Below are 19,836 nucleotides of genomic sequence, written 5' to 3'. Positions count from 1 at the left end.
ATTAAGGAGGGTGCAATAGAAGCCGGTGGTAGAGGGAGAGAGAGAGAACTTTTATCGTCAAGTTTGAGTGGAATTTTCTTTCCCAGCGGTGTGGGCTAGCGTGGCGTCTGCTTTGCCACAACGCTATCAGCCCATTTCGCCAACCGTATCTGGTCTTGTGGGTTGGAAGTTTTCGTCTTTATCGCCCACTCGTCATGTGAGGGAGCTCGCCTAAAGAGTTCTCTCGGGGGAGGGTTCTTTTGGCATCCCCACAAGATGAGATCTTGGTCCGCCAGTTTGGTGGATATTCATCACCGGTCATTGCAGCTAGCCTTTTTGGACTAAGTACAGATCTAGCCTGTACTCTCCTGAGGTTAGTCGCCTGTATTCTTGTCAGTGTCTCGTGCGGGGATGGATATATTCGCCTAGGTTCGCGGTAATAAACGGTCACTTCGTTAAAGGTATGGATACCTTCATGTCGGTCAACCCCGTCGGGCAAGCCCACCTGCCGGTTACTAGCTGCTCGGGCGGCTAGGGGGGCGGCCTCATTGCCAGGGTTGCCCGCATGAGTGGATACCCACACTATCTTCAATTAATTGAGGTTTTTGTTGATTCTGAATGCTCGAGGGGAAATGAAACCTGAGGTGTAGTTACGAATCACTGCTTTCGAGTCGGATATAATAATCTTGGTGCCCAGAATGGAAGTGCCCATGGCAATGGCGGCCTCTTCCTCCTCCACAATAGATTTTATTTTTTTTATTTATTTACAAATACTGCAATCCCGTTATGGGATTTTTGCAGGATGGGGATACATCATTATGACATGATTAGCAGGGCAAACAAAAGAAAAATTACATGGACTAGAAAAAAGACAATACAGATATCATGAAATAAAAGATACGCTACGAGTACAACTGAATCAATGCATCTACTGCAAGTGCAAATGTAACAGAGCGAAAATAAGAAAATTACACAATATGGGACATAAACAAATTCAGAGATGGCTGCAACACCACATCGTTGGACAGCTGATTCCATTCAGTTACGACCCTAGGAAAAAATGAGTATTTAAAGCAATTTTTGCGACTAGTGAAGGGGGTAATTGTAAGTGCATGCCGTTGCCTAGTAGCATAACCTGTTGAAAAGGAAATAATCTCAGAAATATCTATGCTGTAGTATCCTTTAATGAGCTGAAACAAAAATTTTAATCTGAGAACACGATTCCTTTGGGTTAGAGTTGACAAATTGGCTCTGCTTAGCAAGGCTGTCATCGACAAAAGCCCAAAGCTGTTATATACATATCGAACGGCCCGCTTTTGAATACCTTCTACTTTATTAATATCTTTTTTAGTGAAAGGATACCATATGATGGATCCGTAATCTAAAAGTGGCAGCACAATTGCGTTAAATGCAAGAAGGCAAACTTCAGGTGTTGTCAGTCTCAAGGCCCTCCTGAGAAAGAAAAGCCTCCGATTGGCGGAATTGCATACAGTGTTGATATGTTTGTTCCTTCTAAGATCTTTAGAAATCCAAATACCAAGATATTTTATGTGCTCAACCTCAGATAGTAAGACATTACACGCCGAGTACTGGAAGTGCAGATTTCTAAGTTTGCGCGAAATTTCCATAAATACAGTTTTGTCAAAATTGATAGCCATTTGCCAGTCACTACACCATTTTACAACTTTTTCAAAGGCTTCATTTAGTCGTAGTTGGTCAGTGACGCTATCTATTTCTGAATACATTACACAATCATCCGTATATAATCTAATTTTTATGGGAATGTCATTAATGATATCATTAATGAAAACTAGAAACAACAGTGGTCTGAGCACCGAACCCTGTGGAACACCAGACTCAACGGGAAGCCTCCGAGAGGCATGGTTTTTGAATGAAACATATTGATATCGGTTTGAAAGATATGCAGAAAGCCAAGTAGCAATTTTGGCATTACCCAGAGTAACATCAAGCTTGTGGAGTAGCTTTTTGTGGGAAACCTTGTCAAAGGCTTTCGCAAAGTCCATGAAGAGTGCATCGACTTGCTTACCTGAATTTATTGCCTTAGCGAAATCGTGTACAGTAGTTACTAATTGTGTGCATGTAGAGAAACCCTTTCTGAAGCCATGCTGATGGCATGATAATATTTTATTCTTTGAAAGGAACTCAGTAAGATGTTTGTGTATTATATGCTCCAGAAGTTTGCATGATGTTGAAATCAAAGAAATAGGACGATAGTTCAAGACGTGCTGCTTATTACCATTTTTGAAGATAGGTTTCACTGCTGCCGTTTTCCAGTCAATTGGAATCTTGCCTTCATTAAGTGATTTAGAAAAGAGCACACTCAGATATTTAGAGACCCATGGCGCATAACGCTTTAAGAATTCATTTGGCAAACCATCAGGACCAGGTGATTTCCTAATATCAAGGTTAAGGAGCATGTTAAGTATTCCATTCTCATTAACAGTAACGTCAGACATAGGAGGGTATGATGCATGAAAGTATGGCAATGAACCATTGTCTTGCGTAAACAGAGATCTAAAATGTAAGTTAAATGCATCTGCTATTACTGCACTATCATTACTCAAAACACCATTTACGACGAAAGCATCATTAATTTGCTTACTGGGAGAAATTAGCCTCCAGAACTTTTCAGGAGATGTTGAAATAAATTTAGGAAGTTTCTCCCCAAAGTAGCGTTGCTTATCTGAAGAAACTTTCATTTTTAGCTCGGAGGAGAGTTCGGAAATTTTAGTAAGCAAAGCGTCCAAGTCTCTTGCGGTACGTCTTTTTGTCTTCAGGCGCTTTAATCGTCTTCTTAATTGCAATGTGTCTCGTGAAATCCAAGGAGACATGCCTTTCCTTTTCTTTAGCATGCAAGGGACAAAGCGTTTGATGCAATCATTTAAAAGATCTTTAAATTGATTCCACAGTGTATGAATGTCTGCGCTGCTGCCTTTAAATGAGTCATAACTAAACGAAAGCATATCCAATATGGCGATATCATCTGCACGCGAGAAGTTGAGCACGGAAGTGACATCAACAGATTTCATCACAGAGACGCCCGAAAGGGTCAACAACACAGCAGAGTGATCGGAAATTCCAGGCAGTACTTCGCACTTTGTTTGCCCCGTAATAGATCCACTTAAGAAAAACAGATCAAGGATGGAGCGGGAGTTACCTTGTATTCTAGTGAAACTACTTGCCGTAGATCAAAATAAAAAATCATATCAAACAACCCTTCTCGTAGCCTGTCATTAGAAACGTTTTGAGTGAAGGTTGACCAATCCACGTTTGGCATATTGAAGTCTCCGCCCAGAATTAATCGATCACCAGGCTTCACATGAGCAATCAGGTAACTTTGCAGATGAGCAAAGAAATCAGGAGAGGAATTAGGTGGTCGGTAAAGTGCTCCCAATACATATCTAATTGCGCCCTGATAGGCTTTACAGAATATTCCCTCAATGTTCGGTATATCTGGCATTCTCAAAATATTAAAACGCTCCTTGAACAGCAAAGCCACACCCCCACCTTTGCTCCCTCGATCTTTCCTGTGCACACTGTACCCACGAGGAACAAATTCGTTATCTTTGACAGAATCATTTACCCATGTTTCCATGAGGATAATTATTTCAGGGTTATGGGCCACCAAGATTCCCTCAAGTTCTGTGACTTTATTAACCACACTCCGGCAGTTTACGTTAAGTATATTAAGCTCCTGAGGCTTTTGTACAAAACGTCAATTTTGATTTTTCTTTTGTTGAACACGTGTACCTTTCTTTTCGTCCCAGCCAAAGATTACGCCGTCTATGCTCAGTTTATTGTGTACAAGTTTGACTTTCGAGCCATTATTTCTTTCTAGAGTAGAACTGTTCCAGAGTTTCTTTCTAATTTCTCGAACTCTACGTGAGAAATCTTGCGATATTGAAACCGCTGTACCCTTCAATTTGTAAGCAGCCTTCAAAATTGACATTTTTTCCCGATGGTCGAGAAACCTAAGCATGACCGGTCGTATATGGCCAGCATTTCTGTTTCCAATCCTATGGCATTTTTCTATATTCGCCAGAGATACAGTCGAACACGGATATATAGAACTCGAAGGGGATCGCGAATTATTTTGATATATCAAAAATTCGATATAAAAAATACAGGCCCAGAGACTTTACCTGTGGCGGACGATGACCTACCGATCGGCGCATTCAAGAATGACAACTATTTCCGCACACACGACGCAACGTAATGCTTTATTTGCGTGAAAAAAAATCGCTTATGTTGGTCTGCTTCTTCGCCTTGCAAATGAAATTAAAGACGCCAACCTCGATCTTATCGAGGCTATTCAGGTGCGAAAGCCCGGTTCCTTCCATGTCGCCGCAACAACGGCGAATCAAGCTGAACGCTGCCGCCACTTCAGCGGCGGAGTACGAGCGTGTAGCCGCGCCCTCGTCCGGACGATCTTCGTCGCCACTCGAGCTGTCAGCCTGGGTCCCTCCGACTGCAGCTACAATATCCTCGTCGGCGAGGCTCGCAACAGCCTGAACATTGCTGTCAACGTTCACATAATCGTCAGCAGACACTTCGGCTGGAACGGCAGCTGGGAAAAGGGACGATAACTCGCGAAACGCGTCGTCCATGCACTCGTTGTCACCGTCGCCGTCTTCGCAGGTTTCAGGAAGTTTGGCTGTCACGAGGCCTGCCTTCCGTAAGCAGTTGGCCACAGTATCCTGCTTCACGTCTCTCCAGGCGCCCGTCATCATTTGAATGGCCCCCAGCAGGTCAACCTTAAGCACGGTGCCCATGCGGAGGTTCACCAAAAGCCTATCAATGAGTCGCCTCCTGTAGCCGACTTTGAATGACTTAATGATGCCCTGGTCGAGCGGCTGCAACTTTGCTGTCGTGTTCCCCAGCAGAAACTTGAGCGCGATGTTTTCGAGCTTGCAGGTGGTGTGATGGGCCGAGCAGTTATCGACGAGGAGGCAAGCGTGACGCCCCGATTTGCCCAGTTCGGCGTCCCACGCTTGCAGCCATTCTGTGAACAGCTGACGCGTCATCCACGCCTTCTTATTGAAGGCGTAGCGAACGGGGAGCTGCTTACAGTTTTTGAAGCAGCGCGGTGCCCTTGCTTTGCCAATCACAAAGGGCTGGAGCTTTTGAGAGCCATCCATGTTAGCAGCGAGCAGAACGCTCATGCGGACTTTGCTCATCTTGCCCCCGTGACAAGTGCTGCCCCAGACGTCGAGCGTATTGCTGGGCAGCATCTGCCAAAACAACCCGGTCTCGTCGGCGTTGAAGATTTCCGCGGATGAAAACTTCGCGCAAATTTCCGGCCATTCCTTCGAAATCCACTGCTGGATATCCTGGCTGATGACGGCTCCGCTTTCCCCAGAAATGGTTTTGCCAACTACGTATCTTATGGCGGTTCTTAAACCTCTGCAGCCACCCTGTGTTGTCAGCGAAGTTGTCATCACCGAGTGCAGCGGCAAACCATTTGGCTTTAGCCATTAGCATTGGGCCATCCACCGGAATGTTCTTAGCCCGCACCTCTAAAAACCACGCATAGAGGGCCTTTTCAACTTTCTCTTGGGCAGGAGCGCGCACACGACAAGCTCCCAACGTTCGTAACTCTGCCGCTTTCGACTTTATGTCCGCCTTGTTTTTTAACAAGGTGCTTAGAGTGCTCCGAGGAATCCCAAAGTCGTCTGCCACCGTCGCACTTTTCTCGCCCGCCTCAACACGCTGAATGGCTTTCAGCTTTATCGCAAAGTCCAGGTTCTTGCGCTTCTTGACGCTGCTTGTGCTTGCTGCGGCCATTGCTTCCGCATCAGCTCACCACGATTCAGTCACACGTGTCGTGAGACGCACGCAAAACAATAATGAACATGAAACACAAGAACGCGCACAAAACACGAGAATTCACGTGCGCAGCCACCGCCAACAAAGCGCTCACGATGGCCACCTCCGAGGGCGACAGCGACGTACGAAAGGCACGAGCTGTGGTTGGCTGAGCAAAACTCGTGAAAAAGCAACGAGAAAAAAAAAAGGTAAAAGGAGGTGGCCACCGCCGCCTTCGTTCCTGGCTACCTTTTCCGAGCCGATCACTATGGTTACGCGGGGGAAGGATGAGAGACATTGGGAGAGAGAAAAATAAAAGCAGTTCCGCAAGCAGGGTGTTGCCGCAAGTCGGAGAGCGTGCGCAGCGGGAGTACCGTCTGAGCCTCCCTCCCTCTCGCTCTCACATTTTCCGAGCCATTCGGGGGAGGCGCGGTGCACGCGGGTGCAGCGAGTGCCGAGATCGCGCGTCGTTCTATATATCCAATGGCGGGTAAAAATATCGTTCGATATAAACGTACGAATTTCTATACTTTTACACAGAATTTTCAAGGGGATAATTTACGAGTTCGATACAGACAATAATTCGATATATGTGGGTTCGATATATCCGTGTTCAACTGTACCAATTTGCTGTGAAACAAATTTTTTACTCTCTCTTCAAGATCCTGAGAAGATTCTTTGCTTGGTTCGTCAAGACCGTAAATGACTAAGTTGTTCTTTCGACTATGATTTTCTAGGTCATCTAGTTTTTCAACAATGGAGGCTAGATCTGTTCTCACCGTAGACATCGCTGTCTCCATATCCTCGACCCGCTTAGTAACTACACTTAGGTTCCTCAGTTGGCGCTCTAAACCATCAACACGATCAGTTAATGAACTGACTTGCTTGCCAATCTCTTTCCGAGACGCCTGTACATCATGTATAGCTGTTTTCAATGAATTTTGACAGGCAAGAAGTTCCATCAATATTTCCTTCTCGGTAGGGCCAGGGTTGGCCTCAACGTCGCCACAAAGCAAAATATTTACCGGAATATTTTTAAATCGAGCAAGAAGGCATTCAAGACACAGTGGGCAAGGCAGCAGCAGTAAAAACCTATTATCGCTACGACAGCAGGCCGTCGGCAAATATCTACTGACCTGGAATACGTAGAAAAAAGTGTTCCTGAGCATGTTGCCCATTTCACTGCTGCGTCGCCCACTGGAGAAGCACGGTGCGGGCTTCACTTTTAAGTCCTCCTGCAGGGTCACGTGAGTCTACGTCATCCATGGCTGATCCCGTGTGCACGCTGTGATGCCAGGGCTCGATATCTTGTTGTCGTGGCACATGTCACCAGGATCCGATAACGGGATGCGAAGTCGTCCTATATCGTGATTCCACGAGGCAGTTGCAGAGCGGCAGCCCAACAAAAGCTCGCACTTTGCCAGGAGAGCGGTAACCTGGAATACGTAGAAAAAAGTGTTCCTGAGCATGTTGCCCATTTCGCTGCTGCGTCGCCCACTGGAGAAGCACGGTGCGGGCTTCACTTTTAAGTCCTCCTGCAGGGTCACGTGAGTCGACGTCATCCATGGCTGATCCCGTGTGCACGCTGTGATGCCAGGGCTCGATATCTTGTTGTCGTGGCACATGTCACCAGGATCCGATAACGGGATGCGAAGTCGTCCTATATCGTGATTCCACGAGGCAGTTGCAGAGCGGCAGCCCAACAAAAGCTCGCACTTTGCCAGGAGAGCGGTAACCTGGAATACGTAGAAAAAAGTGTTCCTGAGCATGTTGCCCATTTCGCTGCTGCGTCGCCCACTGGAGAAGCACGGTGCGGGCTTCACTTTTAAGTCCTCCTGCAGGGTCACGTGAGTCGACGTCATCCATGGCTGATCCCGTGTGCACGCTGTGATGCCAGGGCTCGATATCTTGTTGTCGTGGCACATGTCACCAGGATCCGATAACGGGATGCGAAGTCGTCCTATATCGTGATTCCACGAGGCAGTTGCAGAGCGGCAGCCCAACAAAAGCTCGCACTTTGCCAGGAGAGCGGTAACCTGGAATACGTAGAAAAAAGTGTTCCTGAGCATGTTGCCCATTTCGGTGCTGCATCGCCCACTGATGTGTTTACCGTCGCACAGCTGATGGTGTGTCCGTCGCCATTAGTGACAGCTATGGTGTGTCGACCATCACTGGTGCGAGTAGCATCCACGTATATGGCGGGTTGGTTTTTGTAGCATTGCCAGAGTGCCGCCGCTGTTTTCAATGCTCATGTTTTTCGGAAGCGGGGGGATAACGATCTTGGTCCGGATAGTGTTAAGTATCCGCTGTCGTTGCGGGATGTCTAAGGCTGGGCGATACCCTAAGTTGTCGAGGATCTGCTGTCCCGCGTGTGTGCCAGATAATCGAACTGTTTGAGCCCATTTGTGGGCCTCTATGATTTCCTCAACGTTATTATGCACCCCTAGACTCAAGAGTGCCTTCGTATTAGTCTATTTGGTAGCCCAAGAGCCTGTTTGAATCACGTTCGGATTAGACAGTTAATCCGTTCCAAATCCCTGTTCCTGAGATGCAGGTAAGGGCAGACACACGCCACTCGGCTCAGAAAAAAAGCCTGAATTAGCCTGCAGGCATCTTTCTCCTTAACTCCGTGCTCTCAATTGGAGACCCTCCTGAGAAGGTTCTGTAATTGCCCAGCTGTAGTTTGGAGTCATGCTACGGCTTCTTGGTTGTGCGTGTTTTGCTGGATCCACAATCCTAACACTCTGATTTTTGGAACGGGTGGGACCGGTTGTCCAGCTACCTGCACCTGAATGTGTGCGGGCATATTGGCAGCCAGATTTGCAGGATTTTTGTTCTGGACTATAAGCAATTCTGATTTTTTTGGCGAACAGCTGAGGCCATTGTTGCAAGCGTGTTTCTGCACTGCGTCAGCCGCTACCTGCAGTGATTCTGAAATTTCTCCATGCGACCCAGTGCACATCCAGATCATTACGTCATCGGCGTAGATGGCGTGCCTGATATGAGGAATCTCTTTGAGCTGTCGGGATAAGCCACTCATGGTGGTATTAAAGAGGGAAGGAGAAAGTATTGCTCTCTGTGGTTTATCTCTAGTGCCGAGCTCTATGGTTTTGCTTTCAATATTGCGTATGTTTACGGTGGCAGTACGTCCCTTGAGGAATGTGGTAATATAGGTATATGTTCTATTACCTACGTTCATGTTGGATACGTTTTCTAGAATGGCTCGATGTGAGACATTGTCAAACGGATGTCTAATGCTAACACTGTTCGAGTTGCGCGTATAGGCGCTGGGTTAAGGATCTAGCCATCTTTTTTGGTGTACGGTTCTGCCCTTACCAGCAATACAGATGTCATTTTGAAGCCCTTAGTGTTGAGCACTTTGGTGGCTGTGGTGACAAGTTCGTGTTCCGGGCTTTGTGTAAGGCCCAGTGTACATTCGGCTCTATACACAGCGCCTATCCTGGTAAGCTCGTGGGCTACCATCTGCTGAAATTCTGCGGTAGACTTTATGTGATTGGAGACTGTCTCAGCTAGGTGAGCAATTGCTCCTTCTAACTTATCTACTCTGTCCATAGGGTTTGAGGCTTCGGACTCCTTGGGTGTGTCCCGCACTGACACTTTGCATTTGTTTGATGGTTCTGCCTCCATCGATTCAAGTTCAGCTTTCTGAACACAGGCCACTATTTCGCGTGCAGCCAGCGTCATAGAGGCGCCTCCAATTGGCTGCCTACTTTCTAGGGCCCTGATTCTGGAATTGGCTGACTCTAGCTGTTGTCTCAGTGCTCTAATCTCTTCAGCAAGCTCCCTCACCTGGTTTGCATCCTGTTAAGGTCGTGCTGGCGTGGGGTTGGGTTCGGAATTGGCTGACCAGGCAACCTTCCACAATACCACCTGGTCACTGCGTTGTTTGGAGTTGGAGTGGCTGCGAGACTGGCTGTTGCTCCGGCTGCGCTGCTTGCTGCTACTTCTACTATTTGAAGCTTTGCGCTGATCGGAGCGCATGGAAAGGCGGCCGTGCCACACGGCGTCTCGGTAGCTCGTTCCGCTCTCTGTGCCGGCGCCAGTGTCGGTGATAACTCCATTAGACAGGATACCAGTAAGCTATCGCAGGAGACAAAAGATCTCATCAAGAAACGCCAATGTATGAAAGCCTCTAACCCTACAGCTAGAATAGAACTGGCAGAACTTTCGAAGTTAATCAACAAGCGTAAGACAGCTGACATAAGGAAGTATAATATGGATAGAATTGAACATGCTCTCAGGAACGGGGGAGGCCTAAAAGCAGTGAAGAAGAAACTAGGAACTGGCAAGAATCAGACGTATGCGTTAAGAGACAAAGCCGGCAATATCATTACTAATATGGATAAGGTAGTTCAAGTGGCAAAGGAGTTCTACAGAGATTTATACAGTACCAGTGGCACCCACGACGATAATGGAAGATAGAATAATCTAGAGGAATTTGAAATCCCACAAGTAACGCCGGAAGAAGTAAAGAAAGCCTTGGGAGCTATGCAAAGGGGGAAGGCAGCTGGGGAGGATCGGGTAACAGCAGATTTGTTGAAGGATGGTGCGCAGATTGTTCTAGAAAAACTGGCCACCCTGTATACGCAATGCCTCATGGCCTCGAGCGTACCGGAATCTTGGAAGAACGCTAACTGTTGACCAGAGACGCCGTGAAGTCAAGTATGTATTCGGACAGCAACATGAACATAACAGACAGCAACAATTCAGTGGCTTCACCTTATAAAGTGAGCATGGGTGCAGCCGAGGCATGCGATTGGCTAACGATACAATAGCACATGTGAACAATGACCGCGTGCATCAGATACACGGCGCACAGTGACAAGAGAATACGCTTGATAAACGTTGCACAGATACAACACTTCCCCTCCAACAAGATCAGAATCTGTCACACGTCAGGTGATCCGGCTTCCACTTATCACGAGCGCTGCGCCTGGGTAGCACAGGTGAACCGGCATCGTTCTGTTCTGACGTTGATGCACTTTGGGCTCCACGTGAGAGTGGGCCACCATCACTTCGATGCAACACTGGCCGGTTTGAGGCGGTTGCAAGGACACTTTCACTTTCAAGCAGTTCACTTGCATGTGGCAAAGGTACATCATTTTCTTTCACAACACTACCAGGCTTTACACAAGAATGTCGCAAACGATCCGCGTGCACAAACTGCGTCTGTCCATCCACAACCACAAGGTATGTCATTGCCGATTTCACATCAACAATTTTGCCTGGACGCCATTTCACCTGCTCCCCACATACTGAACGCACAAACACTCTATCCCAAACAGAAAATACTCTGGGTGAACTCCTCCTCTTGTTTGCACTACGTACATTACTCTCAGATTTGGCATTTATTGCATCCTGCAGATCTGGTTTCAATAACGACAACCTTGTGCGCAACTTCCTCCTCACAAAGAGTTCAGCTGGTGTTTGGCCGGTGAATGTATGCGGCGTTGTTCTATAAGCGAACAGAAAATTATCAATTCTGTGCTGCAGTGACCCGGAACTTTTATTGCTCTGGTCTTCCAGCAATTGCTTCAACAGCGACTGCGTTACTGTTTGAACCGCACGTTCGGCCGAACCGTTGGACTGAGGATGATATGGTGGAGTAAGCGTGTGCTTAACCCCGTTTGACAATAGGAAGTCCTCAAACTCTTTTGCACGAAACTGCGGCCCGTTATCAGTGACTACCTCTTTAGGTAGGCCATGACTTGCGAACAACGAGCGCACTGTTTCGATCATGCTTTGCGCGGTCGTTGACGTCATGACTCTTATTTCCAACCATTTGGAATAGGAATCTACAGCTGAAAGAAACATCTTTTTTTCTTTTTCAGCAAAGTCTAGATGTATCCTCTCCCAACTGTTTGTGCACCACTTCCAAGATGAAAGCGGCACTAGTGGCACCACAGATTTTGTGCTTTGACAAATTTCCCACTGCTTTACAGTTTGTTCCAAGCAGTTGTCTATCTTTGGCCACCAAACCATTGACCTTGCAAGAGCTTTCATCTTTGTAATGCCAATGTGTTGCTCATGCAACAAACACATAACTTCACTTTGAAGCGAATGTGGTATCCCGACTCTGTTGTTCCACACCACACAACCGCAACCCACTGAAAGTTCAAATAGTCTCACAAAGAAAGGCTGATAATGAGCGTCCACAGCCCACGGCCATCCGTGCCATACCATTTCACGAACAGCACTGAGCACTGGATCTTTCACAGTTTCACGCTCGATATCTTTCGCAGTTATGGGGAGTTTATTGACAGGTGAAAAATAAAAGATTTCTTCTGCCTCGTCACCGGCTTCCAGCAGTGGAAGGCGTGATAAACCATCTGCATTGGCTATCTTTGTTCATGGTCTGTGCGAAATACGAAAGCTGTAGTCAGCAAGAAAAATTCCCCAGCGGTGCACACGAGCAGCAGCTACTGCATTTGTGTGGTGCTTTGCCTCAAATATGACTGCGAGCGACTGGTGATCAGTGATTGCACTAAAAGTACGCCTGTACAGATATTTATGAAATTTCTTCACTCCAAAAACAACTGCAAGCGCTTCTTTTTCCACTTGCGCGTAGTTACGCTCAACAGGCGTCATCGTCCGCGATGCAAACGTGATCGGTCGCTCTACGCCCTCAACCACATGCAACAGCACTGCGCCTAAGCCGTAAGCAGAAGCGTCACATGTCAGCCGTATTTCCTTCGTTACATCATACAGTTCCACGACCGTGTCTTCACTGATCAAATTTTTACAGCGACTGAAACATGCGTCACACTGGCTCGACCATTTCCATGTGCTGCCCTTGCGTAACAGTTGGTGGAGAGGTTCTAGCACATTTGCTAGGTCAGGCAAAAATTTAGCGTAGTAGTTTACTAGGCCCAAAAATGCCTTTAGCTGAGTCACATTACTTGGTTTTGGCGCTTCTCGAATCGCCTTTACTTTTTCCGCTGCTGGGTGTACGCCACGCTTGTCTAGCTCGTGCCCCAAGTAACAAACATTTTCTTGAAAAAATGTGCATTTCCCTGCGTTTACACAAATGCCGTACTTACTAAGCGCTTGTAGCACTTGCTGGGAATGGTGATAGCACTCCGTCAGGCTTTTACCTGCTATTAACACATCGTCCAGATAACAGGCTGTCCCAGGTATGTTTTGTAAAACCTGGTCCATCACGGCCTGAAACATTGCGGGTGCGCTTGCCACTCCGTACGGCAATCGCCGGAACCTGAAAAGTCCCATGTGCGTATTCACCGTGAGCAGTTGCTGTGCCTGCTCATCCAGCTCAAGCTGTAGGTAAGCCTTCGACAGATCTAGTAAGGTGAACACGGTCCCTCCAACCAGTGACGCGAATATGTCCTCTGGCAGAGGCAGTGGATAGTGGTCAAGTTCAATATCCCGATTGACCGTGACTCTGTAATCCCCACATATCCTAATTTCTTTTCCTGTTTTCTTTGGCACGATAACTAGCGGTGTAGCCCAATCACTGTGCCCGACTCTGTACACCACACCAGCTTTCTCAAGGTCACGCAATTCATTCTCCACTTGTTCGCGCAAGGCATATGGTACTGGTCTCGCCTTACAAAAAGTTGGATGCACATCGGTTTTCATTCGTATACTACCAGTGAATCCTTTGATAGAACCATAGCCTGGCTCAAACACATCACCGTACAACTGTTTCAACTTCTTTTCAGCTTCCGCTGCTACCATCTGCCTGCCCTCCTGAACGTTATCCACGTCACGTTGCAACTGCTGAACAGCATTTTGCAGGTCAACTTTTAGTGTAGTCATCCAATCGTGACCTAAAAGCGTCGGCATGCGAGCTTCATTTTCTTGCTTTGCAACTATCAGAGGCAGATCGTAGCTTCGGTTCTGATAAGACACACTGACCTTTGCCACGCCTTTCACTTTGAGCGCAGTGCCATTATACACTCCTAGATGCACGTCGTCTTTGGAACATGGGTAGTTTGGAAAATTTTCATCAAAGTCTCTTTCAGACATTTGGTCACAGCTGCTCCCGTGTCTAGTTCCATCGGAATCTCCTTGCCATTTATTTTTACTTTAAGCACAATAGGCGGAGAGCTATGAACTTGGTTAGTCGTACTAACAGTCAGCAAGTCTGTTGACGGCAAGGTCTCCTCAACTTTATGCACGACCTTTGTTTTGCACATTTTCACTACATGCCCTGGCTTCCAGCATTTGAAGCAGGTACTTTTGAGGAAAGGACAACTCACTGGTGCGTGCAGTCCGCCGCATCTATGACAGGCGCGAAAACAATGCCTTTACCACGTTGCTTCCTTGGACTGTTTTGGGGGGCACGCTGCTCGCTGCTAGCGGTCTTCGTCGCGTGTCGCCTGCCTTGCGTGGTGGGCTCCCGATGCCAGTAAACGTCGGCAGGACTGGCGGTTGACCCCTCCGGTAGCATTTCTTGGGTGTCTTTCTGGGCTGTTTCCAAGGCGGTGGCAATTTTGCATACTCACTCCCAGGTGACTTCGTCGTCTGACAAGGCAAGAAGACAGCATCGAATCGAATCCGTCCCGAGTCCAGCAATCAGTCGATCCCAGAGCGCTTCTTCCAAAAAGCTTCCAAACGAGCACGTTGCAGCCAGTCTTTTCAGCTCGACGATGAACTGTTTTAGGCTTTCGTACGGCTCTTGCTTTCACTGGTAAAAGTGATACCGTTCGGTAACCACTGACCGTTTTGGAGCATAGCGCTTTCGGAGAGCTTCTGTAGCTTATTCGTACTTGACTTCCGTTGGTTTCTTCGGCAGCAGCAGGCTACGCAGAGTCACGTAAGCCTTTTCACCCAGGATGGTTAAGAAGACTTGCAACTTCTTACTTGAGTCTATTCCATTGGCGGTTGTATACAGGTCAAACCTTTCCAGGTAGACTTCGACATTGCCAGAGTCTGGGCAGAACTCGGCCAATGATCCCAGGGTGGTGGTCATCACTAATGTCCTCACTTGCCGTGACGTCGTTGCCGTTTCTTCGGGCTTGGTCATTGCCTCTGCCCGAACAGTCCCATCCTCGTCACCATGTTGGCCAGAGACGCCGTGAAGTCAAGTATTTATTCGGACAGCAACATGAACATAACAGAACATAACAGCGTGAAGGCCTCGGCACGTTGGACGAGGCCATTGAGGTCACCTGCCCGGAGGTAGATGGCCCCTTGCGCTGGGATGGCGTAGCAGCGCTAGCTGCAGGCGCCAGGGGAGTGGATGGTGTCACTGCCACCTCACTGGGTGAGTCGGACAGTCGGCGGAGACCGTTGTGGCGCAGTGCCCTGACGCGCCACTACGGCAAATGTGTTCTTGGGCAGGTAGGATACCCGCCTGCGTGCCTCCTTGAAACTAATATTTTCCCTTACTTTGATCGTTACAATTTCTTTTTCCTTCTTCCAGGAGGGGCACGACCGCGAGTACACGGCATGATCCCCGTCACAGTTTACGCAATGGAGAGTGTTCTCGCAAGCTTCAGAAGTATGTTCATGGGCACTGCACTTCGCACAGGTTTGATGGCCTCGGCAGCTCTGCGAACTGTGGCCGAAACGTTGGCATTTGAAACATCTGAGCGGATTGGGCACATATGGCCTAACACAGAGCTTGATGTACCCTGCCTCGATTGACTCGGGCAAGACACTTGATCCGAAGGTGATTATCAATTGCTTGGTTTGGATTTCTTTTCCATCTCGCCTCATCTTAATTCTTTTGACATTGATTACATTCTGTTCGCTGAAGCCCTCCAAGAGTTCAGCCTCTGTGAGCTCCAGCAAGTCATCGTCCGACACAACGCCGCGGGTGGTGTTCATAGTACGGTGCGGGGTTACAGTTAGTTGGTTATCCCCAAATGACGCTAGCTTAGGCAGTTTCTCGTAATGCTTCTTATCGCGGAGCTCCAGGAGGAGATCACCGCTTGCCATCCTGGTCGCTTTATAACCAGCTTCAAAAACATCAGTCAAAGTCTTTGATACAAGGAACAGTGAAATAGTGCGCACTGGTTTGCCGGGTTTCTCTGAGCCAACTACATGGAAACGAGGGAAGTTGTGGACTTGGCGTCCGAAAAACTAAAAAACTTCATCAGTGCGCCCTCCTTTCTGAGGGCGACCAGGGAGTGGAGGAAAGGAGCTTTCCATAAAGATATGTGATATTTCGGCAGTAACAGCAGCCACCCACCGTGGAGTCCTACAAGGGGACACTGCAGGGCCTGTGAAACACGGCCTGCAAACGCCAGCTGTACATTACCACTATAACCAAATATCAAATAACCTAGGTTGGTTATTCACACAAGGTTAACCCTTGCTGCCTGGAAAAATTGGAAGAGAAGCCAGGAGAAGACAGGAAAGATGGAAAGTGAGAGAAAGACGAAGGTTGGAGGAAGAGTGAGACAGGAAAAGGCAACTACCGATTTCCCCGGGTGGGTCAGTCCGGGGGTGCCGTCTACGTGAAGCAGAGGCCAAAGAGGTGTGTTCAGCGTGTCTACCAAGTTGACATTTCCAAATTCCCTGAGTTTTCCAGGTTTTCCCTGAGCACCTTTGCGAAATTCCCTGAATGAGTCAGATCTTTGTTTTATGTCAAGACAGGCTGACACCATGTTGCCCGATGCTGTCACTCTCTAGTAAGCATGCTGAAACAAAAAAATGACTTAATCCAGTTTGAATAGTAAGGAGTAATATATATTTTATTTAAAAAGAAAACAGAAGGAAGGTGTTAGTAAAATGCACAGCGAAAGAAATGGTAAAGCCCATTCCAAATTGAGTCGAACATTTTCAAATACGAATGAAAAGGAGATGCATACATAAGTAAATATTTTTTTTAATATCAGCTATTTCTATCAACTGATAGCAAGCTCATCTGTATGAGGTCCTGAACTTTGTCACAACTAAGGTTCTCTCTCAGCAGCTGGGAAGTCAACCTCAACTGTTCTGACATACTCTCAGCCCGTACACAACATCTCAGTGTTGGGTTTCACTGCGTAAACAATTTATTTTGGTTTGGATGAGGGACACCTGTGTCTCAGCATCAGCCATCACTTAGTTTTTTTAGGTCAAGTTCCTTCAAAAAGGTGGCGGCACCCTTCCTTTCCCGTTAATTCCTCAGTGCGTCGGTCCTTTCTGTTCTCATCCTCCTTCTACCACGCTTTCACCACATGGATCATCTGAAGCATCCTCTTGGTCAGTTGTACAGTCAACATTTGATTTCTTGGACTTCCGAGGAGCCGCAAAAAAAAATTGAAAAAAAAACGGGCAGTCTGAAAAAAATTAATGCATGTCTTTAACTGCCTTTAAGGGCTAAAATTACCACAGGCACGTCTCAAAAAGCTCTGAAGGCCTGCCAGTACGCTTTTTAGGCATATCAGGGCTTGTACTGTGACAGAAGACGACGTGCACGCATGTGTAATTAAGTAATGTATACTGTGTCCCGCGACAATTGCCCCCTTCCCACGCTTGTTATGCTTCACCGCCTAACACTAGTGTACCGAGGCGAAGCTAACTTTCGCAGACTGGCATTACGCAACGCACTGTGCTCTGCGAGCTTCAAAGCCAATCGCTAGGATTACAAAGGCGGAGTCGGTGCCATTGGTGATAGCGGCGAATTCTTTCAATAAAAAACACGGCACCGCACGGCAAGAAGCTTAATAGCGAACATAGAAGCAGCTAGGCCTGACGTTGCCGCGGTGGTGGTTACGGATTTGCCTGCGAGAGTGCCGGTTCGAGGCGGCGAGATAATCAAAATAGCGGCGGTGGCGGCTTTGATTAATGCCATTTCAGACCTGCAGTCGGGGCAATATACATTGACTAAATAGAGTACGTGGTGGTGCCGCAAAACCGTGCAAATTATCGGGCATGTCCGAAAAATCGGGCGTCTAGAAAATCGGTCGTTAACTACTCTGGCAATACATCGTGCTGATGACACGGCGTCAATGACGATTCGTTGCGATTCCTCTGTTACTGGAGCCAGCATTAACACGACTTTCGTTCCCTTTCAATAATGTTACAGCTAATTTTCCCTGATAGAAGCACAAATTCCCTGAGTTTTCCCTGAGTTTTTCCAGACTGTTCAAATTCCCTGAGAATTCCCGGTTTTCCCGGTTTTCCCGGTTGGTAGACACCCTGTGTGTTGCCTCCGCCGGGGGGCCTTAAAGGTCCGAACACCCGGCATCGGCTCAACCCCCAGGATTCCCCTTTCCCTGGACACGGCTAAGCCACGCACGGCTACACGTGGGAGGGTCCAACCCTCGTGTGCTCGGGTACGTGGTGTCGCAACACACCAAACAGCTGCTAACGCAGACGCCCCTGCGGGGGGGACACTTTGCGAGTTGATACCAAGTGGTATGGCGTATTGTTGTATATACCTGGTGTAAGAGTGGTGTTTTTGGTGTTGTAGAACGGTAATTTACTGATGCAGAAGAAATCATTTTTCACTTCACTTTTCACTTTTCGGGCACAGCAGTGGCAGTGGACGGCACGCAGCATCGCTTCTCACGCATTTGCTTTGCCACTGTTGCAGAAATACAACGTGCGGCCGTCAATCCAGCTGTTACGTCATCGTGGCGATAATTTGGACCCCCGCCCCGATTTCAGCTGCTACCACGTGACGGACCTGAGGACGACGGACGTAAAAAGGACAGGCGGATCCTCGATTCTTCGCTATTCGGGCACAGCAGTGGCAGTGGACGGCACGCAGCATCGCTTCTCACGCATTTGCTTTGCCACTGTTGCAGGTTGGTGTTATTTTGCTTCGAACTCGTTCTTAACCTCCTGGCGTTCCCTGCTGCTGCTGTGCCTATAGTTAATCATTTTCCACTGTTATTATGACTGAATGTTTGGCATGTAATGCAGACATTAGGCCCGATGAAATACCCCTTGTGTGTACAATTTGTAAATATTCATACCATGTTGGTAAATGTTCTGGGATTACTGGCTCTGCTTTTCGCAGTAAAGGCGATTCCTTGAAAAATTCTTGGAAGTGCACAACATGTCAAACAAATGAAAAAAGGGGCGGTGCCTCATCCAATATGTCTGAAAGCCAAAGACTTGAATGTAAGCTGAACCAACTCAATGCAAATGTATTATCACTTCTTCCACTTGTGGCCAAAGTGGACGCCTTGTCCGAGGCTGTCAAAGGCATCAGTGGCATTGAGGCATCTATCCAAATGCTTTCTGACAAGTATTACGAAATACTTAAGAAGACTGACAGTCAGGGTACTGAAATTGCGGCCTTGAGGAAGCGTGTTGAACATTTGGAGTCTGAAACTTCTCCAAATGCCCTCGAAGTGAAAGCTCAGTTAAATGAATTGGAGCAGTACAGTCGCCGACAAAACATCGAGATTCACGGTATGCAAAAAGAAGAGAATGAAAACCTTCTTGATAAGATGAACTGTCTGGCACGTACGCTCGAGCTTCCCGAGCTATCAGACTCTGACCTTGATTCCCTTCATCGGCTGCATCCACGTGCTGGTAAAAAACCTGTAGTGATAGCTCGCTTCCGATTTGTCATGTTGAAGGAACGGTGGATGCAAAGTCGCTCACGTCTTCGGGAGAAAGCACCAGACTTGCGAATTTTTGATAATCTAACTGCGATGAACAAAAGGCTTTTGTGGCTAGCGCAAACGAAGGGAAAAGAAATGAAGTACTGCTTCGTGTGGCAAAAGAATGGTCATGTTTTTGCATGAAAGAATAGCGGTGACAGTGTCATTCGAATTTGCCAAGAAAGTGACCTCGCGAACATGGTTTAATGTTAACATTTCCGGCATTGTTTGATAAACTTTATTCTTTCCCATGGCGGTTTCATGTTCTAAGTCTTATCTCGATTTCGTTTCTTTTCGCGATTTTGCTTCTGAGGAGAGTAAGCATTCGAAGTTCTTTTCCTTTTATCATTTAAACGCGCAGAGTTTACGGAACAAAGAGGACCAATTAAACACATTCTTAATGTCCTTAGGCTTAGTTCGATATTTTGGCCTTTACGGAAACTTGGTACAATACCACTGAAGATGCAATCGAAATCAATGGTTACAAACCTGAATGCTT

The 19,836-nt window shown here is 47.3% G+C and overlaps 1 protein-coding gene and 1 pseudogene across 4 annotated transcripts in view; both read right to left on the bottom strand.

Moving 5' to 3' along the window:
* Positions 1-19,836, bottom strand: part of LOC135909917 (zinc finger protein ZXDC-like) — a 358,875-nt gene that overhangs the window by 310,124 nt on the left and 28,915 nt on the right. The window lies entirely within an intron of this gene.
* On the bottom strand, positions 14,042-14,758 carry LOC135909872 (uncharacterized; annotated as a pseudogene).

The sequence above is a fragment of the Dermacentor albipictus genome, unplaced genomic scaffold (assembly GCF_038994185.2).
Source record: "Dermacentor albipictus isolate Rhodes 1998 colony unplaced genomic scaffold, USDA_Dalb.pri_finalv2 scaffold_31, whole genome shotgun sequence".
In the NCBI taxonomy this organism is placed as follows: domain Eukaryota; kingdom Metazoa; phylum Arthropoda; class Arachnida; order Ixodida; family Ixodidae; genus Dermacentor; species Dermacentor albipictus.
Note: the sequence above shows the minus strand (reverse complement) of the source record. Positions and strands in the feature narration are given on the sequence as shown.